The sequence below is a fragment of the Pseudorasbora parva genome, chromosome 13, assembly GCF_024679245.1.
Source record: "Pseudorasbora parva isolate DD20220531a chromosome 13, ASM2467924v1, whole genome shotgun sequence".
In the NCBI taxonomy this organism is placed as follows: Eukaryota; Metazoa; Chordata; class Actinopteri; order Cypriniformes; family Gobionidae; genus Pseudorasbora; species Pseudorasbora parva.
This window is the reverse complement of record NC_090184.1, coordinates 20,184,405-20,204,355: the sequence shown is the minus strand read 5'-3', so window position 1 is coordinate 20,204,355 and position 19,951 is coordinate 20,184,405. Positions and strand designations below refer to the sequence as shown.

Here is a 19,951-nt window from a genome sequence, read left to right as displayed (position 1 = left end):
TGATTCCGGCACCTGGAGTGATTTTGTCTGTGCTGAAGTTGACATCATTTTACTTCTCTTCTTCATTTTCAAAGTTGAAGACAACTGAATTGTCTGTGAATTTTCCTGAAGCATATCCTGAGTCACATGAATGAACAGAGCTGATGGAGTCATTTCTAAGTACTGTGAAGGAAAACACGTTCAGATTAACTTTTTGTTTTCATTACAAATTATAAGTAATGCGTCTAATGCATGATGAAACCTTGAGAATTTTAGGATGGTGTGGCAGCCTATGATGTTAAGCCTTATACATTTTATACACAGTTTACATAAGTGATGTGTTTCATTGTCAGCTGAATACTCACTCATTTCAGAAGTTCTCTTATCCCGTCCTGCGCTGCATTTCTCCTGTTTTTGGTTTTCATTTATATTTCCTGTGGAAACTGTTAATAATTGTGAAAGTATTTATTGCTTGTCAGTTATGTTTTTAAAATATGCCTTTAAACATATTCATTGAGCTATAGAACACCAACATTTGATAAGCATTTAATACTTAATTATGATACTTAATACCATAATGTCATACTCACCAAATTTAGCTTTTGTCTCTCCACGGCTGACTATAGAAAAGAAGAAGAGATACAGGACTGATGAAAGAGAATATTTCACTCAGGTATAAACTTCTGTACTGGCTGCATAATGTCTATTACATGAGAAAGAGGTTTGTTCATGCAGCTATTTATATCGTCTATTGACTTATTAAAGAGTTAAAGACTGGCTTCTCTTATTTGCACTAAAAAAAAAGATGAACAGTACAGATGAAAGAGAATAAGTCAATATGTTATGACCTTACTGTTATGAATGTATAGTTTTGCTTTCATGTATTGTATGACTCACAGTTATGAGGATATTCTTTGCTTTGTCTGTGCTTTTTTGGAAACTTAATATCAGTCTTCTCTGCCATCATGTCCACATTCTCCAGCTCTGTGACCTCTGTGAGCTCCTTTGATGATTTCTGTTTTGAAACCGCGTGTATTAAGAAAGATACAAATACATTTGACTTGGCTTGAGATTTTTGGGCGTATCACAGATTTCTCATCGAGCAGTGCAAAAAAGTATATTAATATCACAAAAAAAAAATCACAAAAAAAAAATAACGGTAATTTTCTTTTAACGGTAAAAGACTGTAAAAATGTTATGGTGGAAAACAGTTAATTGGTTAACAGAACATTTCCATTTGGCTCTAACCATTTTACAGAAAAATACTGTTCAATTTACCTTTTTTGAAAAAGAAAAAGGACAAGTCATTGTATAATTTACTGTAAAAAATGATTAAATTAGCATTCCCAGGTATTTTATTTCTTCTTTGTTTCTTAGTTTCTCTCTTTTTTTTTTTTTGTCTAATCAGTTATTTACATTAGATTTTTTTTAATGTTACATCTAATCAGGGCCGTTTGAAGGAATTTGGGAGCCCCTAGCAAAATGGACATGGAGCCCCCCCCCCCCCCCCCCCCCCCCACACACACACACACGCAAAGCGCACAGGGACCACAGCATAGCCATACAGTTTAAGTTCACCCACAATTTTTATAAATAAAAAAGGTTTACAGTGCAAATACTTTAGTTCATTGTCATTTGTTATACTGTAAAAAATTATTTAGAAAAAAAGTTACCTGGTTGCCTTAAAATTTTGAGTTAATACAATTAACATTTTTTGAGATTCGACAACTTTTATTAAAATATTATTAAAAGATTTTGTAAGCATATTGGGTAATTGTGTGTGTTATTTCTGATGACGCAGTGAAACATGCCAAATTGTGCTATTGTCATGATTTATCACATTTTTTATGTGGTTCAGATACAAAAATATTTTGAGTTTCTATTTATTAAACTAATTTCCTTCGTTGTATCAACTCAAATTTTTAATTTCAATAAACTCAAAATTTTAAGGCAACCAGGTAACTTACTTTTTTTAAGTTAAACAAACAAAAACCACCACAAATTGTTTACAGTGTAGTAAACAGTATTTTTACCGTTAACATGAAAGTATAATTAAATGTTTACTAATTATTAGTAGTACTGTAATTTAACAGTTTATTGTAATAAACATTATCTATCATATAATATATTAGGTATCGAGTAATGATTAAAAAGATTTTTACATTTTTATTGTAAACCTTTAAGAAACCATTTTTTAAAACATCTATAAACATTAAATAGATAGACGGATCAGATATTTCTACACTTTGTTACGGGTTACTAGTTGGTTTGTAAACTGTCTATAAACATCTGGATGGTTATTATAAAGTTGCAACAGATGACTACAATACCTTGATGGGCCTGCACCTAATGTTGTAAAATGAATGTTTATTGGATTTTTAATGTTGAGTGTTACCATGATGGTGTTTAGAGTTGGTTTGAATGACACTATGCACCTTCTATATATTAATATTAACCTTCTCAGCTTGGGAAAATGCTGCTTGTGATTCCTCATATGACTGTCCACACCAATGTGTTTAGTGGTTGTCAGTGTATTACAAAGGTACAAAACAGATACTGCTATTTCAATAGGTTGGTAAATGAACATATCAGTTAATGAAATAAGTATTTTTTGCATTATTTAAGGTAAATAATAAAACTTTAACTCATTATTCAGCCTGAATTTTAGAGAAAACACAGTAACTGCTGAAACTCAACATGACACTGTGTCAAAGCTGGGGATTCATTTCAAACAACAAACTCTTTAGCTCTCTGAAGTCTGTTTCTTTCATTAATGTACTACACAGGCTGCTAACTCCCCCAACAAAGTTAATGTGTAGTGAATTTACATTATATTACTTCCAATGTCCTCATCACATTTTCATTTATAACAGTGTAAGCGAATAAGAACATAAAAACTATAGCTTTTTATGTAGGCTTTGACATATGAAATGTATTAGTTAAGCAATGTAATATAACATGTCTTACCTGACATTTAAGGCACAATTCACATCACTCTTCTGAGTAGAAAGGGTAAACAACAAGCTTGAAGGAAATGCAAACAGAAAAAAAATAACTTCCTTCTCATGTGACATGCTTTACTAGTTTAGCAGGAAAGACTCCATGACACCTGAACATGAAAACAAAAACCTTTAAAAGGTCAAACTTTATATTAGGTGTTTTTAACACCTAATTATATTATATTATATTATATTATATTATATTATATTATATTATATTATATTATATTATATTAATTATATTATATTATATTATATTATATTATATTATATTATATTATATTATATTATATTATATTATATTATTTTATTTTATAATGGTACCATTAAAACATTAATGTTGGGTATGATGTTATTATGTTTATGAAAAACACTTTTGCTGCTATTGATAATACAACAGGGCCAAAGGCGCACAGGGGTAAAAGGTGCGTTTGACTTTATTCTCTTTTTGATGCAGTCGCAGAAAGCAACCAAAAAGTTGATTTTGCACTAATTTGATCTTTAATATTTTTTAAAAGCGTTGAAAAAGAGAATCGTTAAAAGGAATGTCTATATTTTTAGACAAAGGACTTGTTAATGATTTTCAGTTTTGTTTAAAGTAAGTAAAGCAACAATTTTTCAATAACCGAAGAAAATGTAAATGTATGGTATTTGGGGTCAAATGTTGGAGGTAAAAGTGCAATAATTAACATGATAATACATAACTGGCTGACTTTTCCATTTGATGACATGATGTTAGATTCACATAGTAAATATAAGTTGAGTGTCAACTTTAGAGATAACCACAATATTTTTTATGAGCATCCTATTTAAAAAATGTCATTATCATAAAATATATTTATTTGTTAGTACTGTAAATCTTTATTACACTATTATGAGATCTCATGCAGTGCTTTCAGAATCGTTGTTTTTTAAAATAATGTTGTTATAGGTGTCAGAATACCCAGTGCATTGCAGTTTGTTGCGTATGGGGTTACATAGCCACAGACCAGTCAGGGTGCTCATGCTGACCCCTGTCCACTGCCAAATGAGCCAACAGTGGGCAATGGAAAAAGGTGGCCTAGTCTGATGAATCACGTTTTCTTTTACATCATGCGAATGGCCGTGTGTGTGTGCGTCACTTACCTGGGAACACATGGCACCAGGATGCACTATGGGAAGAAGGCAAGTCGGCGAGGCAATGTGATGCTTTTGGGCAATGTTCTGCTGGGAAACCTTGGGTCCTGCCAACATGTGGATGTTACTTTGGATGTTTCTTACCACCTACCTAAGCATTGTAGCAGACTATGTACACCTCACAACTTACAGGCCCCACCTCACTACTTGCAGGACTTACATGAGCATGATTTGTGTCTTCACTGAATGTGTGCATGAATAGTTTGTTCCCAACACACAGTACTACACATTCAAATATATTGACTTTCGGGAAATGTCATGGAATCATGTTGGAAATTCATTAGTCAAAAGGTGAGGGCACATCTGCACTCTCAAGTTTATTACGGAATTCTGACATGACATGAGGAAATGGAAGACCATTACAAGAAAGGCAAAACCTTACCTTTTAAAAGATGACAAATTAAATCTTGTTTTCACAAAACAGTTTTCACAGTTCATATATTTTATGTGTAAAAGTAATTTATGTTCAAAGAAGTTTTATTCTAATCATTCAGGTTGATTATAAAGTGCAATTATAAGTGCAAAAGCGCAGCATTTTTTAAAAATAGAACTCCCAAAATCCATTGTGGTTCTGCAATTGATCTTTACTTTCCAAGAATGCCTTGTTTGAGTATATTATGCTGGGACTAAAGCTTTTGCACGTATATATCTTGGCATTTTGGTTTGACTTAAGAGATGAGCTCCAGTTTTCTCATTCTTGGTAAAAAAAAAAAAAAAAATCTTATAATTAAAATAATTTTGGAATGCAATCATTTTATTAAAATTATTAAATACTAACTCAAAGGTTTCTATTAAGTTTATTTCCCTGTGAATGTCTTGTCTTTATACTTAAAGTGACACAGCCCCCTCTGCTGGCTATAGGAAACATCTCCATTTACATCATACAAATAGATAAACTGTAACGTCCACAGAATGCATCTAACATAACAACAAAATACAAATTAATATATAGATATAAGACATTGCAAAAAGAGTCACATTTATTTTTTATGGAGTACATTTATTATTAGTATTTTTTTTAACTTATAGGCTAGTATGTGTATGAAGCATTTAGTTTGTTTAATTTACATATGTCTTAGTAATCAGCTACAAATTAGATTCTGCATTCTATATGTCTAAGGGGATTATGAAAAAAAAAAGAAAAAAGGAAAGATTATAAAAGGTTGAACTGGTTATAGACAATGGCTGATGAGAGGCTGCATTCCAACCTAAGGAGGCGAGTCATTGTATCATCAGGCGTGCCTGTGGAAAACACTAGTGTATTTTATCTGCTTTTATTAGTCATAAATACAGGGTCATAAGCACTTATCGTTTTCAAGTGACTCGATTACAACCTCACCAAACTGTTTTGAAAAGTCATTAAACATACATTGACTCTTTTTTAAAGCAACAAAAGTTATTCAGTCAAGAGTTGTTTTATTAAAGGAGTACTTCAGCGCTGGGAAGATTAATCTGTATTTAAACTGGGTCATTAATGTATTAGAAATGTGAAATTATTTTTGAATTTAGTGCTTTCTAGACTGAGAAAAGACAGAAACATATTTTTGTCTCATGGGGATGAAAGACAACAATCCCCAGAATGCTTCGCTGCCCTGTGAGGCCATTCCCAAAGCCACCACTACTGGATTACTGAATCACTTTAACTTCCCCAACGTGACTGCGTTCATTTTCATAAAATCAGTTCAATGGTTTTGGGGGGGAGAAGCACAATCATTTGAATATACTCCAGGGTTTCTATTGATACAAAGCCATATGCTAATTGCTGAAGTAACCCTTTAACCCCCTGTAGCTTGCACATACATTACACCCAAGGTTTGAAATGAACACCTGTCACTTTGGCGGATAACACATATCAAAAAACAGTGTTTAATTGTGGTTGTTAAAGGGGTCATATAATGCCATTTTTGTACGTGTTAATATGATTCTTTAGTGTCTAAGTGAAAAGTTTGTAATATACTTTAATTAAAAACCATCATTAGTGTTGTAAGAACCACTCATTTTACCTGGTCAAAAACAGCTCTGTTTTCAGCAAGCCATTTCAGTGCATGTGACTTTAAATGATAATAAACATTGCTCACCCCGCCCCTCTGTTCTGTGGGGGTTTGACACAAGACACGTGGAGTGTCGCCTTGACAACAGTTGAGGGGTATATATTTTAAGGAAAGAATGGCAATGGGAGTCTCTGAGGACACATCTGTGCAACTGTATCAATTTGAACCGGAGTCGGACCTGGAACAAGATAAAGGCCCCAAAGAAGTTCGATAATCAAGGCTCGAACCGAATGTTTCTGAATGGTTGATTAACCTAATGTTACTTTGATCTATTTTACTGGCAGGGTAACGTTAGCGTAGTGAGATATGGATGCTATTTGTTCACTGATGTATACGTTAGTTCATTGACAGATTAATTTTACAGCTAATGCTCATGCAAAACTTTTTTCAGTAAATTGAGGCTTGTCAGTGATGCATAATGTTATCTCTGCAGTGTTAGGTTAGTGTTAGGGCTGAAGCACTGATTAGGTCACCACAGGAATGTTTCTAGCAGTAGTTGAAGGACACCTAAGATTCTGTTGCAATTTTGTTTTTTTATGAACCAGTGTGATGCTAATTTTGTCTGGCTATCACCAGACCAAGCCATAGAGGAGTAATTATCCAAAGAGGAGAAATTATCCATTTGATCCATAGAGAAGTAATTACGCCCCAATAGAAACTGTTCGGACCAATGAAATTCTCAGGCTTTAGACGATGATGGACAGATGATAAACAGTAACATAATCATCCACATCATCAAAGGTGCTTGTGTTTAATTAGTTCACATCCTAAATGGAAAACTTGTTCATATATGCATTCACCTTCACTATTTCTCTCAGAAATGATGATCATGTTGGTAAGTACTCTGTGTGTCCTTAAATAATTTTTTTCTACAACACCGGCAAAGATAGTTTATTTCAGCATGCGTAAGAAAAATGTGGCATTTCAGACAGGGTTGCCAAGTTTTTACATCAAAATACACCAACTACTAGCACAAAATAATAGCTTAATAATACTAATAGAAAAAAATGGCATTTGGGGGGTAAAATGTGTGTTATTTTGGTACGGTTGCCTGCTAAAATTTGCATTCCTGGATCTATATATCACATAATTGAGGTCGCTTCAACCCTCGGACATGGAAAACAACCCTCGGGAAAACCGCAGACTTGGCAACACAGTGCAGTTGAGTTCTGTTGACATTTGAAAACTAACGGTATGTGCCGCTCCGTTGCTCTGATTGGTTGTAGGTACTAGGTTTATCCAATTGAGGTCTTTCCTGGTTCGGTTGAAACACTCCCCAGACCAATTACAGCCCAATGGAGGAGTTTCAGACTCATATTCTTACTAGAATTGAGTATGATGACGTCAGGTAAGTAGGCTACAACATGATACAGACAAAATTCTGACAAAATACAGACAGATTTTTGGTGGTTGTTGGGGTTATTACAGCTCAGACAACATAATTAAATGTTTATCACTTTCAGCGGTGTTTGTGTAACTTAAAGGGTTTCCTGTAAAATGAAGTAAAAAAGTAAAGTAAAGTAAGCAAAAAAAAAAAAAAAAAAAAAAAAAAAAACGTGTATTTAGACCAACTGTGGGTATGGGAAGCTTTTCAATTTGGGTAAATCCAAGCGGAAATCCCCCAAAATGGTCCCAGAGCTAAGGAGGTTAATGAATCATATTCAGTCAGTTAAAGGAACACTCCCCCCTCTTTTTTTGTTGTTGAAAATAGGCTCATTTTCCAAGTCCCTTAGAGTTAAACAGTTGAGTTTTACCGTTTTTGAATCCATTCAGCCGATCTCTGTATCTGGCAGTAGCACTTTTAGCATAGCTTAGCATACATCACTGTATCGTATAGACCATAAGCATCGTACTAAAAAAATGACCAAAGACTTTCAATACTTTTACTATTTAAAACTAGACTTGTCTGTACATGGTGTACTAAGACCAACGAAAAATGAAAAGTTGCGATATCGGTTTTTAGACCGATATTGCTAGGAACTATTTTCATTCCTGCGTAATAAACACTGAACTTTGCGGCCATCATTGGTGCATCGGCCAATGATATGACACAGCACTTGAAAATAGGCAAACTTCCGTCAACATAACCAATGTGACAGTTTGTACAGAAACCTTGTAACCATGGAGACGTTTGTGAGAGACAATTCAGAAGATATTTACTTTGGTGCAGATCCTGAACCGTATCTATTTGAACCGGAATAACAGTTACACTGAAGATGAGCTTTTGAAACGTGAAAGAGAAAGTGCGGCTGAACAGACTGGAGCAGAAGGGACGAGGTGAGCAGATTCAAACTGGTAAGTCAGAGAAGAGTCAAAATTCAAGGAAAAAAATTGTCCGACATGAATTCGGTCTTCCAACCTTTTGACAGAGAGAGTGAGCGCGCTCCGCTATTTCTCTCTGTCACTCAGTTAACATGCGCCCTGCCATCTATCACCCATAAATCGGAATAACTGATTAAATAAGGCTTTGACGGGACAAAATTATTTGAAAATTATTTGGCGGCCGCCAAATAATTTTCAATGCAGGAGACAAGCTCCGAAGCCTTGGCACAGAATGTAACATCCCTAACGTAGTATTTTGTACCATAGAAAGAAACTGTGTAGATAAACAATACCGGCAATTCCACATTTTATTTTAATCAAACTATGTTTCAGAGCAGTCAACCACTGAATATTTCGTTATTTGATTTTCGTTGGTTTTCAGTGAAACATGATGGTGCACCTTCGACTCACTATCACAGCTCTTTACAACACACAGAACAATGGCTAATCATAAGTAAATACAGTAAATACAGTAAATCCACTAATTTGTGGGCTACAACTCTGCATTATCAGCAAAGGCACAAACTTAGTGCCGGTCGCACTAGAAGTTATCTGACTACTTTCAGGCACTGCTGCTGAACCCATGGCATGACCGCACAGTTCTATGATTGCTACGCAGGAATCAGAAAATAGTTCCTATCTGTATTCGGTATAAAAATCTAAACTTTTAATTTTCTTTTGGTCTTAGTAGGCTACACGATGTAACTACCGAATACCAAGTTTTAAATAGGAAGTAAGTCTTTGAGTCTTTGGTCATTATTGAGAGTGATGCCAATGGTCTAACTAATACGATATGATGTATGCTAAGCTATATGCTAAAAGTGCTACTGCCAGATGGGCAGATGACGTGACGCATGTTTTTTTCTGTAATTAAGTGTAAATGTTTACTGAACTGCATTTTTTAACTAAAACAACACATGCCAGTGGGGCATAGATCATCATTTTATTTCAATATTATGATTTTGGGACATAAAATGTTTTTGGTATTGTTCATTTTTTAAGGTGAATAGCAAAATGTCCTGCTGTGTGACTGTAACATTGATGACTCATCAAATGTAAATATTAGTAAAATAAAGCAGATATGCTTGGAGCAGCTAATAAATGCCCTGGCATTATTTTGTACGTATTTACTTAATTAAGTAAGTTTTCAAAATTCTAAAAAGTACTAAAATAATATTTACAGTACGTTTAGTTTTGAAACACAAATGCTGTCCTGCAGTGTGACATAGGATATTAGATTTTTGTACTGGCAGTTACATGGTCAGCCTAGGGGTAATTTAGTCAAGCCCCCTACCAGGAAATGCCCCAAATGTTTGGATGTGCTAAAGAGGTTAAAAGTTGATCTTATTAATTTGATAAATTTCATCATTTCTATCAGACCATGAACGTGTCCATTTTTCATAGTCCTGTAGTGTGAATGATCTATTATGAGAAAAAAGAAAAATATTTAAAATAAAAGAAACATATTCAGGTTTAAAACAATGAACTTATTCAGTTACTGTAAGGCCCAAGATCAGTCTTGTACAGAAATGACTCAAAATGACGGCAAAGGTGAACAAGTCCTGTGCTGTGACAGCCCGTCCTGTAGTGTGACATTATTAAGTCAGATGTCTACCAAGAATTTTTGTCTGTTATGTTTGCAAAATTATACTTAATATATTTAATTAAATATAAATATATCTCCGTCTCTATATATATATTAAACACATATTGTAAATATTATATACAATATACATATATTATACATATATTAAACATAAATATACATGTGGTGGTGATATAATTAGAATATCATCAAAAAGTTGATTTATTTCAATAATTCCATTCAAAAAGGTAAACTTGTATATTATTTAAATTCATTACTCACATACTGATATATTTCAAATGTTTATTTCTTTTAATTTTAATTATTATAACTGACTACTAAGGAAAATCCCAAATTCAGTATCTCAGAACATTTTAATATTGTGAAAAGGTTTAATATTGAAGACACCTGGTGCCACACTCTAATCAGCTAATTAACTCAAAACACCTGCAAAGGCCTTTACATGATCACTCAGTCTAGTTCTGTATAGGCTACACAATCATGAGGGAGACTGCTGACTTAACAGTTGTCCAAAATATGACCATTGACACCTTGCACAAGGAGAGTAAAGGGGGTCGCACACCGGACGCGGAGCTCGGCGGCGCTCGGCGGCGCGCCACGCAGCGTCTCAGGTATCGCACACCGGACGCGCACATTTTAAAAGGCTAAGTTTATTATACATTTCCCCAAAATATGTTTAGACTTTATTCAAGCTGTTGAACTCAGAATGTAAAACAAATGTGTCTTGTAGCAAAGGTTGAAATCAGTATACCTTAACGATAATATACTTTTAATATAAAGCCTTGAAATGGCGCTCTGTGGCGCGGCAGGATTTAGAACAACTTCCTGAGTCGCCGCGGACAGGCGCCGAATGCCGCCACCGGTGTGCGTACACTCATTGAAAACAATGTGTTCAAATTTTTAAGACGTGGCGCGCCGCCGAGCGCCGCCGAGCTCCGCGTCCGGTGTGCGACCCCCTTAAGACCCAAAAGGTCATTGCAAAAGAGGCTGGCTGTTCACAGAGCTTTGTGTCCAAGCACATTAATAGAGAGGCGAATTGAATGAAAATAAGTGGTAGAAAAAAAGTGTACAATCAATAGGGATAACGCACAGACGTATGCAAGACGTGGGTTTCAGCTTCGTATTCCCTTCGTCAAGCCACTCTTGAACATCAGACAGCGTCGGGAGCGTCTCGTTAGACGCTTAAAACAAAAAGGACTGCTGAGTGGTCCAAAGTTATGTTCTCTGATGAAAGTAAATGTTGCATTTCCTATGGAAATCAGGGTCCCAGAGTCTGGAGGAAGAGCGGAGAGGCACAGAGTCCACGTTGTTTGAGGTCCAGTGTCAAGTTTCCGCAGTCAGTGATGGTTTGGGGTGCCATGGCATCTAATGGTGCTGGTCCACTGTGTTTTCTGAGGTCAAAGGTCAACGCAGTCGTATACCAGGAAGTTTTAGAGCACTTCATGCTTCCTGCTGCTGACCAACTTTATGGAGATACAGATTTTATTTTCCAACAGGATTTGGCACCTGCACACAGTGCCAAAGCAACCAGTACCTGGTCTAAGGACCATGGTATCCCTGTTCTTAATTGGTCAGCAAACTCACCTGACCTTAACCCTATAGAAAATCTATGGGGTATTGTGAAGAGGAAGATGCGATATGCCAGACTCAACAATGCGGAAGAGCTGAAGGCCACTATCAGAGCAACCTGGGCTCTCATAACACCTGAGTAGTGCCACAGACTGATCGACTCCATGTCACGCCGCATTGCTGCAGTAATTCAGGCAAAAGGAGCCCCAACTAAGTAATGAGTGCTGTACATGCTCATACTTTTCAGTAGGCCAAGATTTCTAAAAAAAAAAAAGTTTTTTTTTTTGTATTGGTCTTAAGTAATATTAAAATTTTCTGAGATACTGAGTTTAGGATTTTTGTTGTCAGTTGTAATCATCAAAATGAAAATAAATAAAAATTTGAAATATATCAGTCTGTGTGTAATGAATGAATATAATATACAAGTTTAACTTTTTGAATGGAATTAGTAAAATAAATAAACTTTTTGATGATATTCTAATTATATGACCAGCACCTGTGTGTGTGTGTGTGTGTGTGTGTGTGTGTGTGTGTGTGTATATATATATATATATATATATATATATATATATATATATATATATATATATATTAATTAATTAATGTTCAAATAGAGATGCAAATTAATTTGTTTGTTACAAAAGTATTCAATATATTTGACCATAAATGTTCATACAGTGACTAATTTCATCCTGTGGTGTAACGGGATGTCCTGTGGTGTGACATCACTTCAAACCCAATTAAATAACTTTTACAATGTTAACTAGATTAAATAATTATATGCATTTGAAAACATTGCATAATATGGCTCTATATATATATATATATATATATATATATATATATATATATATATATATATATATATATATATATATATATATATATATATATATATATATATATATATATTAAAAAACAAAAACATTTTCAAACATTTTTTCTAATTTTACACAATATGTCTTCTGGAGTGAGTGGTAAAAGATGGCACAAGCAAAGAATATAATCGAAAAACAGCTGTGAAAAGAAAATGCAGAATTTGAATGATCATTCTTTAAGAATACTTGTTAAACTAAAAACATACCTGATTTTTATTTGAAATTAATAATATTTCAATATTTAAATTTTATAGTAATGTCAAATTTTGCCTGGAGCTGTAAAAAAAAACTTAATAAATGACATAATGAGAAAAAAATGGCTAACCTCTAACAGTTTCAAAAACAACAGTATTTGAACTTTACAAATTCATACAATTCACAAGCAATTTAGAACTTTATTTTTTAAAAAAAAAAATGCTGTTTCACCCTTATTTGTCATCTCGGCTGAATGGATTCAAAAACGGTAAAACTCAACTGTACAACTCTAAGGGACTTGGAAAATGTGCCTATTTTCAAAAAAGTGGAGAGTTCCTTTTAAGGCAAACTGGTAGTTTGCCCTACCCTACCTGACTAATTACGGGTAATTCGTACAACCACGGAAAACAGGCTTGCCTTGAAGGAAATAAAAACTGTTCTTGCGTGAAGCCAAGCGTCTATCTCGTCTATCTACTTATCTATCTAGGTCTAGGAAATCTTGGCCTATTTTATCATCCTCCAAGAGAGGGCGCACGTACTCAAGTCACTACCCCCTCCACACTGTCCCAGTCTGGCGTACCAAAACAAATCCTCCATCCTTCCGTGCAATGCGATCCCATACCGCCTTCCGGCTCTCTCAGCAAGTTTGTGTGAGCCTTTCTGTAATAGTGTTCATAGCAAGACGGCCGTTTATACAGCGGCACAGGTGTGGTGGGGAATGGTGTCCCACTGCGATTCGTACGGGATAAAGCAACAACTAAATAACGAGGGACTCACCGGCGGTGGAGCCGAACATTAACAGGCGATCAACAGGACGCTCGTTTGGGTCTATCCCGACAGACAGCAGCGAGGTTTGGTTGAGCTCAGATCCCAAACCGCTCACACTCAGGTGGGACAGACAGACGGCTTTTTGGAGTTGACGAAAAGGTGTGTAAAGTGAAATGTTGTGCTTTTATCACTTCGTGTGTGTTTTACGTAGTCTACTTATTGTCACGCTGCGTCTGTTGATCTTCAGACTAATGGGAATAATAAAGCAGGCTAGTCAAACCAGCTAACAAAGAAACTCACACGCGAGCTATTTACATATATGACCATTACAAAAATACCATGGTAACCATAGTTTACGCCAAAATACTATGTTTACTGTGTGTTGTTAATGCAACAAAACTTTAACGTTCTCATAGGAAACTTCAAGGTATTGTGGAATTAGCTAATGTCAACAAAATGACAAATCAAACCAAAATGAGAAATATTATGAAAGCTGTTTGAAGGAGACCATGATCCCATAACTGATTTTCAGTCGTTACTATGGTATATTTTGGTACTGTGGTATTTTAAGGGTCTTTGTGCTTTGTTTTCACCATTATATGGATGGGCATTTACATTAAGCTTGGACTGTGGTGGACTTTACATTTCTACATCGTTTAACGTTATGCGTTATTCTACAGTGCAAAATGTAACGTTAGTTGAGTCACGGTTGCTTGATTTTTCTCTTTTTTTTAGTAATCATTTTTATTCACTTTTGTAATCTTTATTGTTTCCAGGATAAAATTGGTTGTTGTTAATTTCTGGTAGTTGTTCATCAAGTTTTTCTCCTGTGAGTCACGCTGTGATTCTGTGCCTGGTAATGTTGTTGCACTTTATGCATCTCTCGGTTTGTTCTGTGTTGAAACATTTGCATACAGTAGATGAGTTGTTCTTTAAAGTGGATGGTATCAGCTACACTGCTCTTTAAATGTTTGAGGTCAGTAAGATTTATAAAATAATAAACTAATATATTCAAATAGAAGGTATTTTAAATTGCAATGATATTTCACAATATAACAGTTTTTACTGTAATTTTGATCAAATAAATGCAGCCTTTGAGCACAAAATACTTCTTTTAAAAACATTACAACAATTAAACCATAGATTATGTGTCTAAAATCGGTAATTTGATGTAATTCAGTTTAATTGTGTCATACTTTTGCTCTTTTAACATCTTGGCCAGGGGAGTACAGATGAAAAATAGCCTCTTGGCTAATTCTGGCTTTTTTACTCATCATGCTTGTTCATGTGTTTTTATGAAATTGCATTGTCCCCTTACAAATAAATTAATATAATCTAATTTGAATAATTCCACTTAATACAGGCATATACATTTTTTTCTTTGCGATTTCTACTTTCCGACTTGTCTTTTCTGGCAGGTAAGCTTGTCAAATGATTTCCACTCAGATGTGCTGAATGGCTTCAGCTGAGGTTTATGTGCAGGTAATGGGCTTTGTCGTGTGTGTGATCAAGCCCTGCCAGACGTGCTCATTCATTGGTGGTGTTACTCAGGTAGAGCATGGAAGGTATTTTCCTTCTGCAAAACTGGCTGAACCAGAGTGTCAATTGTACACACACACACACACACACACACACACACACACACACACACACACACACACACACACACACACACACACACACACACACACACACACACACACACACACACACACACACACACAAAAGACAGTAAACACAGTTGCGTAAAAAGGCTTCAAGGCAATCAGTTGGCAATTGCTGAATTGGGTTCTTGCCAGATTAGTTGAAAGATAGTACAACTATACACTATACTAAATAAAACTGTTCCTTCTTAGTGCATCATTCTCCCGTGCTATAATATTAGGGATGTCACAATTCTCAATATAATATTGAACCTTTCGGAATCAGTACAGCACTCACGGTTCAATACGGACTTGTGAATTGTTTTTTTCTCTCGGTTTTGCATTTAATTAATAATTCTATTTCTTTTAGTGTGCTTGTGAGTCTACGTGCTGATAAGAACAAATATCCAATCATATGCACTAAAGTTAGGGGGTGTTCAGCCACGTTTTAAAGCCTTGCCGGTTAAACATTTAATTTGCATTTAACATGCTGAGCGCATAAGACATAGCCTACTTTATATTATACAATACACCCAGAATAAATACAAGTTTTTTTAAGTAAAGTAATACAGAAAGAGTATTATAATAAAAACATTTTCTCCTTAACCTCTTTCTGTTCCTGTCGCCTAAGAATAGAATAGCAAATAAACCCAACCGAAAAACCGTGGTTAAAAACTGAGGTATGTGTTGAACCATGGATTAACTGTATTGTTGCATCCCTAATATATACACTGTAAAAAAAAATGTCGGTTTTCGTTGGTTTAACTTAAAAAAGTAAGTAACCTGGTTGCCTTAAAATTTTGAGTTTATTGAAATTTAAAATTTAAGTTGATACAATAAAGGACATTTGTTTAATAAATAGAAACTCAAAATATTATTGTATCTAAACCAGACACAAAGAAAAGGATAAATCATGAAAATAGCACTATTTGGGATGTTTCACTGCGTCATCAGAAATAACACACACAATTACCCAATATGCTTAGAAAATCTTTTAATATTTTAATAAAGGTTGTAGAATCTCAAAAAATGTTTATTGTATTAACTCAAAATTTTAAGGCAACCATTGTAACTTTTTTCTAAATAACACACACACACACACACACACACACATGTTTGTTTTTGTGAATTGTGGGGACATTCCATAGGCGTAATGGGTTTTATACTGTACAAACCGTATTGTCTATCCCCTTACACTGCCCCTATCCCTAAACCTACCCATCACAGGAAACATTCTGCATTTTTACTTTTTCAAAAAAACTCCTCCTGTATGATTTATAAGCATTTTGAAAAGTGGGGACATGGGGTAATGTCCTGATATGTCACCATTTTCTGTAATACCTGTCACACACATGTTATTATACACATTTTTGTCCTGATATGTCACAAAAACAAACACACACACACACACACACACACACACACACACACACACACACACACACACACACACACACACACACACACACACACACACACACACACACACACACACACACACACACACACACATACATACAGGGTTCTAAATTAACTTCTAAAGTTATCAGCCAATCGGAATTTCAACTAGCCAAATTTCAGGTAAAAATAAGAGAAGTTATGAGTGCCACTAAATGCATTTGATCATTTTATTAACATTGTTGGCATGAAAAACACATATAAAGTACACAGAGGTAAATTAGTGTACTCAAGTAAATTACAGGGCTCGACATTAAGCCTATTCATGTGTTTGTCCTTCAGACAAGTACATTTGTCCGAGTAAAAAATGTGCCTGTCCGGATTTAAAAAAAAATTGTGTTCAATATAAACAATATTCTCGCAGCGTTCAATCAGCTTTGACATATTTTCGGTCGGCCAAGTAAAATTCTCTTTCACTTGCCCCTTCAAAAAATCCACTTGTCCCCGACAAGGTTTCACTGCAAACTGCGTGCAGGCAGTGCAGCCAATGGGCGTATGAAACGTCATCGCATAGCACTATAGACTAGATAAATGACCGAGAACAGAGCCTTATGTATCATGCATGTAATTCCTCATGCATCACCGGCCTAACTGGCTAGTATGTTTTTATTTACACCCGCCAAAATGAAATTGAAATTTTTTTTTTTTTTTTTTGCTGATTTCATATGACAGTTCCATAAACAATTAATTAACATTTAGTTATTACATTTGAAACATTGAGTGTTTTTGTTCTATTTCAGCTGTGAAAATAGTTCCAAACAAAGATTCCAAGCAACAAAGTTCCAAACAGCTGAACCATAAGGAGAGGTCACCTGTCATTGAATGATTCAGTGTTTGAATCAATTGGTTGAATAAAAGATTAAATGACCTTTATGTAAATGACTGCCTCATTCTTGAATGAATCAGTCGTTTTGAATGAATCGTTTCAATTAATGACTCAATGACTTACTCATTAAGACTCACCTGCTGCATTTAGTTTATTAAAAATACAAATCTCATAATATTAATTAATGCAATTGTAATTTTTTTGTGTAAATTATTTTTTATTTTTCATTTTATTGGTAACAGCCCTATAGTGTCTTATTTCAATTTAATGTATCAATCAAATTTAAGAATATAATATGAAACCTGAAGCCAAGCATATATTTAATAAGATTTTACCTTTTAAAAAGTAAAATATCACAAATATGCAGATTTAAAATATGTCAAAGCTGCTTCAGAATAAGCTATATTTACAACACACACACACACACACACACACACACACACACACACACACACACACACACACACACACACACACACACACACACACACACACACACACACACACAAATCTAACTTTTTTCCGGACAAGTGAATGACTGATTTACATGAACATGCTTAATGGAAAGTAATCAGTAAAATAACACTGCATATAATCTTCACTGTATAAATAAAGATTAGGCCTAATCATTATTTCGGTTACAAAAGCTCTTCAGTAAAGAGCAGTGAGTGATTTTCCTGTTGTTTGATTACCATTAAAATGTTGCTGTCACTTTAATAGCTAATGCACGGATCCAGTACACTGATACAGATCCACATGCGTTGTCTTTCTCAACTGTTTACGTTTACTTAAGACATAGCCTACTTTCTGACAAGATGGGCATGCTGAGATTTTTTTGTGAATTTGTCTGCTCAAGCGCAAGACAATATTTGTGCACTGTCTGAGATGTGGCTTTCCGTGTGTGAGCTTTGGATGAGCGCATCGTGAGTGCATCTAAAAAATGATTGGTCATATTAGCATACGACACTACTATTGAACAAAGTTTAAAAAGAGTGACCATATTGGTAGGCCAGAATGCGTATTCATCGACAAAAACATATTAGCCTAACTAGGGCTGCACGATTCTTGCTAAAATTTGAAACATGATTTTTCTCCATCTGAATTGAGATCACCAATTCAATTACACAAAAACAAATAAAACACAGGACATTCAGTATAATAAAGTGCAGGAGTATCAAAAAATGTCTCTTCTCTCTTTTCTTTATTTTAGACCCCTTAAAGAGAATAATTTTAAAGCTTTATGTTGTTGAAGTGCGCATGTGTGATAGGTGCGAAAACGCAAACTTAAAGGGTTACTTCACCGCTTTCTCGTATTAAACTGTTATTCCCTTAACTAAAACGAGTTGATACATACCTCTCTCGTCTCAGTGCGTGCTCTTAATCTCTCTGACGTGCGGTGATGATCTGATAGAATTTAGCTTAGCCCACTAAGCCCAGTTCATTCACTATGGTACCAAACAGAGATCAAGTACCAAACACCTCCATCTTTTCCCTATTTAAATACAGTTACACGAATAGTTGAACGATCAAGTATGGTGACAAAATAAAACGTGGTACTTCTCTAATCGGATTAAAAAGGAGAACTATAATGTATGGCGGATTAGCACTTCTGAGAGTACTTCGGCTCGGCGCAGTTAAAAGTCCAGGCCGAAACATCTTTCCTCACACCTCCCCCTCACTCTCTAATTTCTGTCAATAGGGAGGTGTGAGGGAAGATGATTTTGGCCGGGACTTTTTACTGCGCCGAGCCGAAGTACTCTCAGAAGTGCTATTCCGCCATACATTATTGTTCTCCTTTTTAATCCAATTAGAAACGCGCCACGTTTTATTTTGTCACCATACTTGATCGTTCAACTACTCGTGTAACTGTATTTAAATAGGGGAAACGTGGAGGTGTTTGGTACTTCTAACTTGATCTCTGTTTGGTACCATAGTGAATGAACGGGCTTAGGGAGCTAAGCTAAATGCTATCAGATCATCACCGCCCGTCAGAGAGATTAAGAGCACGCACTGAGACGAGAGAGGTATGTATCAACTCGTTTAAATTAAGGGAATAACATAGTTTCACGAGTTCCCACTTACATCAAATTAAATAGAGTAAAGATTATGCGCATTTGGCGTGCTGTCCAGGGGAGGGCTCCGGGCTCGGATTTTTGCCCGAACCCAGAGTATCCCCCTCCTCCCCCCCGGGATAAAGATACTCTATAACTAGACTGTAATGTTTTATGGATTGTGATGGCATCTAATGAGAGTTTATTAAATTGAAGTGAGGAGATGGGGTGGTGGAGGGATGCTAAAATAAAAATGGTCAACGAGAGGAGGTAAATCTGTAGTATAAGTACACCTATCGTTGATCAGATTGATTGAATGTTGAGTTTAAATTAATATCAACACTATTCTTAATGAAAAACAGCAGAACGGTACAATGACAAGCTGGCTTAAATGGGCGCTTTTACATAGCTTTGAAACATTAATGTCAGA

The 19,951-nt window shown here is 35.2% G+C and overlaps 1 protein-coding gene across 3 annotated transcripts in view; it reads left to right on the top strand.

The window, feature by feature from the left end:
- Positions 1-8,371: 8,371 nt before the first annotated feature.
- Positions 8,372-19,951, top strand: part of si:ch73-138n13.1 (uncharacterized) — a 66,788-nt gene continuing 55,208 nt past the window's right edge. The window contains exon 1 of one of the 3 annotated variants that reach the window (XM_067413393.1): positions 8,372-8,500. The gene's annotated coding sequence lies outside the window, so the exon portion shown is untranslated. Of the gene's footprint in view, positions 8,501-13,354; positions 13,703-19,951 lie in introns of those variants that run through there. The other 2 variants (XM_067413395.1, XM_067413392.1) reach the window with 2 other exon arrangements.